Here is an 8,570-nt window from a genome sequence, read left to right as displayed (position 1 = left end):
ACACAAAAACTCTAGGCATCTACATTGATGCCACCTTATCCCTCTCCAAACAAACCAATGCAGTAGCATCATCAGCCGCTTACACCTGCAAATTGATCACTGCATGTAAGCCATTCCATCTCCACACCCAATTGCATTACTCTTGCTAGAGCATTAGTCTTGTCCAAAATCGACTATTGTAACGCTCTTTATTTAGGCACTAGCCACAAAAACATCAAAAAACTACAAGTAATTCAAAATAATGACATAAGGGCAGCCCTCAACATCCCTAAAAAGTCACATATTTCTGAGGCTAGACGTAATCTACCCTGGCTCCCAGTAGAGCATAGAATATCCCTCAAAACGTTGGCCCTCATACACAAAGCCAGGGCCAACCTTGCACCAGCCTACCTCACCAACCACCTTACACCACATACATCGAGACCACTCAGAGCAGCTAGCTTCCCTGTACAAGTATCGAAATTAAGGAACACACTGCTTGCGCTCCTTAGATCAGAACCCTCCTTTAACCTATTCAAACGCAACACGAAGCGCTGGCTTCACAACATGGACACAATGACAGCCTAAACTTCCCAGATCCTTGAACGACTGACTGCCTACTGTACATATTGTAAATAATTGCAAATAATTTTAGACTATTTTATCGGCAGCCTCCACTGCCTGCCACATGAACATTGCAACATGTATGTATCTGTAATACTAATGTATGTACCCATCTGTAACCATAACATAACCTTTGCTTACTGCACTCAAATGTAACTGTAACCAGATCTAACTTACGTGCCTGTATGGCCCCTGGCCTGGCTGAGCTTTATAAATAAAATACAAATACAGGCTTATCGTAATAAGGTGAAGTCCTTAAAGCATGAATTCTACATAAAGATAACCATAAGATGTTACAGCATCTTCTAACTAATGATACTAGACAAGTGTGGTCTACACTTAAGAGTGATTACTGGAGCAGGATCACCGCTTCAAGAAGCCGCTATAGCTGCCACTACATGGGTAGCTTTTATATAATAAATTTTTTTTAAAAAAATGCTCTGCTGACTGGCTTTGGATGTATTAATTATAGGCATTATGAATCTCTGCTTTTGAAACATTCTCCTTGGTCTTGTGAAGAGATTGAGGGCGCAATTGCTAAGACTAAAGGCCTTAAAGCAGATCCTGAGCTATGGGCCCATATCCTAAAAATCAAATCTGATTCCATTTATTTTCTAAAAGAAATTCCCCAGTCTTGGTGTTCGGCGATCATCGTACCGATATACAAGAAAGGAAGCACCGATGATCCCAATTACTTTAGGCCCATCGCTTTAATGAATCCTGCAGCTAATTATTTACTCCTTTGATCCTAGAACAAATTCAGGTATAGATCAACCACCTTAATATGTTGCCACGCTTTCAAGTAGGCTTTAGAAAAGATATGGGTTGCCCATTAAGCATCTACTATGACACATCTATATCAAAACACTAAGATGGGTCTTATTTATATGGCAGCCCTCGAATTTACAGCCGCCTTTGATACGGTAGTCAGAGATCTTTAATGGGAGATGATTTATCTAGGCTTCCCATTAGACTTGGTTGCCATTGTAGAACTTTTCGATAGAAATACCAACTATCAAATAAAGCTGTCAAAGAATGAAGCTGTAATGGATCCGATTCTAACAGAAATTGGACTCAAACAGGGCTGCAATCTGGCTGCAGTCCTTTTCAATCTCTACTTACCAGATTTGGATGCGGGATGGAGTGACAATGTTATTTTTCCTGTTAAATTGGGGCAGCTAGCGCTAAATTGGATTGGGTTCGCAGAGGATCTTCTCTTAGATCGTACCCCATTTGGACTTGAGACTAAATTTAATTTGTTTTGTAGCTTTGCACTAAAATAATCTTAAAATCAATCCCAAAAAAATCGTTTTATCATCTCATTTGCAGATGGCAGGAGGAAGATTGCAAAGTTTACTTTGGTTTAAATGAGGCATGCATTCCTCAGATGCATTCGAGCCGATACTTGGGTTACACACTTTCGAATACATATTACTTGGCTATGTGGATGGACTTGCTTAATGATAACTTGATTGCCTCTCAGATGGGGATTATATTCAAAATGTTTTGCCAATTTTCGGTTCTGCCTTGTATTCAATATTATCTGCTATATGCTCTAGATTTTTGAAGTTTGGAGATGGAGGAATTCCTTGATATGTTACAGGGTAGAATGTGGAAACAGGTGCTTAGGTTGGCGTGTTAATTTCCGAATATGCTTATCCGTCACGAAATTGGGTTATTACACACGTCAGTAAAGTGGCACTGGCGCAGGCTTAATAATTATGTCAAAATGCTTGCCCTGCCTAAGCAATCTTAATATGAAGATTTTGCCGGCATGTTAACAAATTGGCATGTACAGTCGATCTTGAAATTTAAAAATAAAAAGGAAGCAATTTTAGAACCCATTGATTGCCAAGGAAGATCTTGTTGCGTGCCTTCCTACTTGTAAAAGAACATTTCAGAGGTATTACTGGTGCCTGTTAGCTAAAATTGGTCAGAGCAGCGCATACTACAAATTCGCGAAATTCCGCAGAAAATGGGGTGAGAGGGCACGATATCTTGAGATTTTTCCATTTAATAGGACAAGAAAAGTGTACATGCGCTATAAATTCAACCAATTGTTCTAATGAAAGGGTGCAACATTGGAATGAGTATGCTGGGACCACAACATCTGAAAGATGTCAATTTTGTGTACAAACAATACTCGAATCCCTAAAGTATTTGATCATTTAATGTGAGTTTCTTTAACTGCCTAGATCTATGATTTTTGGAGCTTATTTGTTTGTTTATTCATTTATATTGCGCGCCAGACCCGAAGATATGAGGGCGCAGGAGCAGCAAGGTTATTCTCAGCTTGGTTACAGTGTATATATAGGTTTATACAGTTTACAGGTATACATGGGTACATGATTAGTAAAGACGAGGTCAGTTATTGGTCATTCTTTAACCACCGAATGTAGCTACGCCTAAAGTGGAGATAGGTTTGAGGTGCCCCAAGGGAGGGTGGTAAACAGTTCCAGTGTTGGGCTGCTTTCACTTGGAAACTGTTGCCACCCATTTTGGTTCGATTGAATCTGGGGACTGTAAGTAAGTTAGCATTGGTGGATCTGGTGGGCCCGTTAGGGGGTGTCTCTTTATTCTGTTGGCTAAGTAGCGGGGGGCTGCATTATTGAGGCATGTGTGTGTAGTGATACACAAAATTGCAACCTTGTCAATCAGGGCTTTAGATGACAGCATTAGCCGCTGAAAGCCAATAGTGTATTCAAAGTATGTGCCAAAATGCTGACAGTAGTCTGTTGTAGCACTTCCATTATGCAGTAGTGAGCTACAAGGAATATGCAGGCCTAGTATGAGTGATAGGTCACATTATGCATTGTTGATAGACAGGCAGGGAGAGGGCCCTAGCTCTGTAGCTAATGGACATTTTTGGAGTGTTTGGAACATTATGGCACCTATATAGCGTTTAGATAGCCAGTCTTAAGCGCTATGAACACTAAGCTATGAGTGCATGCCTTTTAGAGCTTGCAGATGGGGTGAATACATCCCTGCTTCCCTTAGAATATTCTGCCTCACTAACGGTAGCCCTGCATGGCCCCAAGCTAATCTCCTTTTCTCTGGGAAGGCACTGATAAGACATTCCTGAGCTTTCGCGCAGATGGGAGCCAGGGAGGGGCTCAGAAGAAGGAGCAGTGGAAATTAACAGAGTTGGGTTTTTCCCATGAGCCAGCCTATATTTTGCACAGGGAAAGTTCTGGAACTGTGCGTCATGGACGGGCAGCACGAGATTATAAAATATGCATGCTCACATGACTCGGGTGGGAGATCGTCCTGTGGACTTGGTTCGAGCAAGATCAAGTGCCCGGAATTGGAGCTCTGACGGCACTCAGCAGCGCTGTCCTCTGAGCGGGGCTTGTTACAGCTAGCTTATGAGGGCCAGGGTCTCCCAGTGCTGATTGAAGGGGCGTAAGACTGTGTTTCTCTATGTTTCTCTAAGTTCTATGTTTCTCTATATTTTGCATTTCTCTAAGTTTTATGCTTTGTAATCTTCTCTAACTTGAATCCCAAATGTATATGAAATTCACTGTTTAGAATAAATACTAAATTTATTGAAGGTGTCATTTGTCACTAGCATGAGATCACTGCTCAGCACAATAGAACCTGTATTTTGGGCTGAATTGGGTATTTTTTGCTCTCAAAGGGCTGGCCCCTAGGAAGATTTTGCCCATATCGAGACAGTGTGTGTTAAGGAGGCTACTTTGAGCAGGATTGTCGGTGGTGGTACGCCAATTGTGAGTTCTCCTTATGTTAGAGATGTGTTCTCTCAGAGAAAGTTTATGGGAAAGTTGTATGGGGGCGTGGGGGAAATAATCAAAAGCTAGTGATTAGGTTATCCAAATTACTAAAGGTTACTGAATAGAATCTCACACAAAAGATTAGTATTCAGTGTTGCCTCCCCCCAGCCCCCAGTGTGAAAGGTAGTTGTAGGTGTCATTTCAGCTACTATAAATAATGTTGTATTGGTTAGATGAAATTTCATAAGTAATTATGATGTGTCATCTTATGGAAAGAAAAATTGTTTTAATTAATGAAATGTTAATTGCATTTTTGAATGTTTGAGTTTCCCCGATTGTGTTAGATAGGGAGTGAGATGCTTTTTTTGTTATGTGAAACTTTAAAATTCTTGTAAATTGAAATTGTAAATCTTGTATTTCTTTTTTTGGTTCGTTTCATGATTGAGTTTTGTAAAGGTTTTTTTTTTAATAAACCAAAAACCAACAAAAAGGGAGCAGTGTGGCACGCAATCTAAAATGGTGCCCGCCTAGGTCAGCAACCTAGACGTCCAGAGGAGCAGTGAATCGTATGAAGCAAACAGTGAATCAGGCAGCCGGAGGAGGGATCACTGGAACCCAATGTACTGCCCCCTTCCTACTCGCACCTCCCCAGACACTCGCCTCCTTGGCGGGAGGCCAAAGGGAAAGTCCTAAAGTAAGTCAGGGCACATCATACCCGCCTGCACTAAGGATGAGCCGGGAGGATAGCCCCCAGAGCACACAGCTCAGTACCGATTTGAAGGAAAAGAAAGTGAGAAGCAAAGAAGAAAAAAAAAAAAAACGACAACAAGAACACCTGGTTAGTCCGAGTTAGGGGTTAGGTTTACAACCCCCAGAGGGCCCCCACCCCACCAAGGATTTTACTTCTCCAGTGAGGCAACCAGGGTGCTCAGTAAGTGCGATAGTAACCGAAACCCTGCCGATGTGTTTTTGCTACAAATGCTATGTGCACTTTCAACCAGGGTGTCTAAGCCAGAGGTACCCGACAAATTAGACCCTAGAATTATCCTCCCTCGATCAGGATATCTGGATGAGTCTTTTAACCTGCCTCTGAAGCAGAAATCCAGGAGAATTATCATCAATGGGTAACCGCTGCAATTAGTTCGCTTGTAGGGCCAACTGTCAAGATCCTTGGTTCTTTTGCCCCTAGTACGTGCATCTCTGCTCTATATGTTAATAGTAGTGACCTATTTAGGATTAGAAGTGGGACCACACGAATCTAAATAGAAATTGTCACAGCCTAAGGTTTGCAGACTGTATAGCAGTTATGTCAAAAAAGCTCTGCAAGGAGGAAGCTGCCAATAAAGCTATCAAAATAGGTAGGTGGGACGTCTTACTGCAAGGCCAACAATAGCCTGCTGCCAGAGCCGACCGCACCGTCACCACATTCCCTGCTGCTTTTCCACACTTAACAGCTTAACTGTAAGCAGTGGGAGTGGCCACAACAGTTCAGAGGCTCCAATGAGAAAGTACTCCAAGAATAGTGCCACCCACTGCTTTTGCGCTTTCTGGGCAGGGTCAGTCCCCAGTCTGACTATTGAAGGCATCCTCATAAGAAGGTCGACAGCTGCATCAATGGTGTCCTGTAGACACCTTTCTGGTGCAGGTGGAGACCACGACATCATGCAGTACTGGAGGTGTTGCACTGGTCTGAGCAGTTTACTCGACCTCACTCAGCATTTGACCATACGGTTGCCAGGAGACGTCACCTTTCCGTAGGCAGTCCAACAGTGGATCCACAGGAGCAGGGCACAAACAGCTTCAACTTTAATCCCAGGGAGGTGTACCCAGTTACATGGCCCGAGATCTTGAAACGTCAAAACCTTATTATGCTGCACATCAGCCTTTATCGCATAGGCCACAAAACACTTTTGAGTGCTTAAAAATGTTTTTAACTTGAAGCACTTGCACATTAAGCATGGTCCTTTAGAAGCCAATGCTCAGTCCTATCAAGAGAAGTTTAACACCTCGGGCAGGGTGCATTCTCGATTAAGTGGCACAGGGCAAGTCACACATCTCTCAATGGCCATGGGAAAATGAAAGCATGTCTAGTGGCGGCAGGTTGAAGTCAGTTGTCAACTAGAAGCAAGAGTACACATCACGTGTGCCACACCAAGCAGTAACCGGGTGACAGCATTGAATCAATCCACCCCCATTTGCCCCTCTCGCGGTCTTCATGTGCTGACTGGCATGCACAAAGCAGACAAGAGGAATCGCAGGTTCCTGTACTACATGGGTAAGGCTAGGATCACAGAACACTTCGAACCCTTATAGAAATAAGTACCTTGTACTACACCAGACAAACCACTAGATGGCAACCAAAGCGCACACAATCTTCAAGCATTGTTATGAATGTAATAGATCAGCAAAAGTTATGGAAGACCATTCTACTTGGTTAAAAGGCTCAAAGTGTTCATATTAGTTTTGTTTGATTGGGAACCAATTGCTAAGCATGTCATTTATAACGCTCCAGTACACAAGTGTTTCTAGGGCGCAACAAGGAAGGGAAGACAGGGCGAACAATCTTGCCAGGCTTTGTGTCATTGAGATGGTGCAAGCGCAACAACAAAGTGCAGGGGGGGGGGGAGCAGCAATTGCTCCGGTGCAGTCAGGGCAGCGCAACTCTAGGTAAGGAGCAGGGGACTGTAGCAGTTAGTTACAGCCCCCAAGTTGCCATTTGCAGTCAGGCCATGCAAAAAAAAAAAAACATCAAAAACACCGTTATTCCATGTGATTAGCGATTTGGAACATACTTTAGTCAAATGTAATCACATCTGCATGCAAGTGAACTTTTGATGTGCTACTTTTGAAATTTTGCAGTAAGTAATGTGGCCATAATATTCTAACTGGGGAAAATATATGCCCAATCCACGATGGGCTTTACTCGATACAATTGTCGAACCACGCACGCTGAATCTAGGTATGCCAATCAATTTGCTAGCCACGCACGCTGAATCTAAATCTGGTTGAAAACATGGATATGAGGCACCTATAAGAAAACACTGCCTTCTCTGCAATCCCTACTGAGCTCTGCTCAGAACTATTCCCACCCATACTCTAGTCCAGCGGTATGTAAAATGAGTTGCAGAGCACCCCCATATTTTCGATTAAAAGCAGACACTATTCCCTTTTTACGAGCTCTACCCCCCCCCCCCCAAGACCACTCTACTCAGTCGCCACTGATGCATGCTCCTAGGATGCCCCCACGGGCATCTTCTACCGCTACACTAAACCTACCAAGACAAAACCTCCCCAAGAAAGACAGCTTGCCTCAATCTCAGCTTATGCATACTTGCAACACAAGCAACTGAGATTCCCCTATTGGCACCAGCAACTGGGCACCTCCATCCTACACTTCTATAATCACTCCATCATGGTGATATTACCCATCCCTATTCCAGCTCCTCTGCATCAGATTTAGAACCCTACTCACTCCAGGGTGTGTACGTAGCACAACTTGCTTCCCCATGTCACGTTTGCAACTCAAATCCCATTACAAAACAGAAGCCTTGCCCATCGTTCTTTCAGCAGGTGCCCAAGCAGAATGGTAAAGCCATCCACACAATCCTCATGCCCCTCACGTTTGTAGACACAAGCGTCCCTGAGGCCATGAAAAGGGGGATTACAAACAGCAATAAATACTTCAAACCCTCTACACTATTCTTATGTTAAGCACCAAACCATTTTTTTCAGCTTAAAATCCTGACATTCCCAGCCCCTCCAAAATCCACCACTGCAGCCTCCTTGCCACCCAACACAGTCCCCTGATCTTGGCTTTCCTCTACACCCGGCCAACATCACCTTCAGGAGTTCACCATTTCGCAAACCTTAATGCCAGTCCTTTTACACGCCCAGCCTTCAACTACCGAAACTATCACTACCAACTGTCACTAATTCAACCCCCCCCCAACACCCAACGCTCCTGCTTTAGCACCCCTGGACCTTTATCCAAAAAAAATGGAAATCAGCAGTTCACCTCGAGAGCCCACCTTTATTTGTTCTTATGCGAGCCACCAGTCTTACACAGGTGCTTAATGGGCAAGTGCTTTCTGTCCAAGCTTCAACCGCTATGCGTTGACATTGTTAGATCGAAGGGTTGCCTCCTCCCCAAAAAACCATATCAAGCCGTCTTTCTCACGGCCTAAATCAACTGCCAGATCACAAGGCTAATCTGGTGTTTTAACCACATACCCGAGG

The sequence above is a fragment of the Ambystoma mexicanum genome, chromosome 1q (assembly GCF_040938575.1).
Source record: "Ambystoma mexicanum isolate Mex_15411 chromosome 1q, UKY_AmexF1_1, whole genome shotgun sequence".
In the NCBI taxonomy this organism is placed as follows: domain Eukaryota; kingdom Metazoa; phylum Chordata; class Amphibia; order Caudata; family Ambystomatidae; genus Ambystoma; species Ambystoma mexicanum.
Note: the sequence above shows the minus strand (reverse complement) of the source record.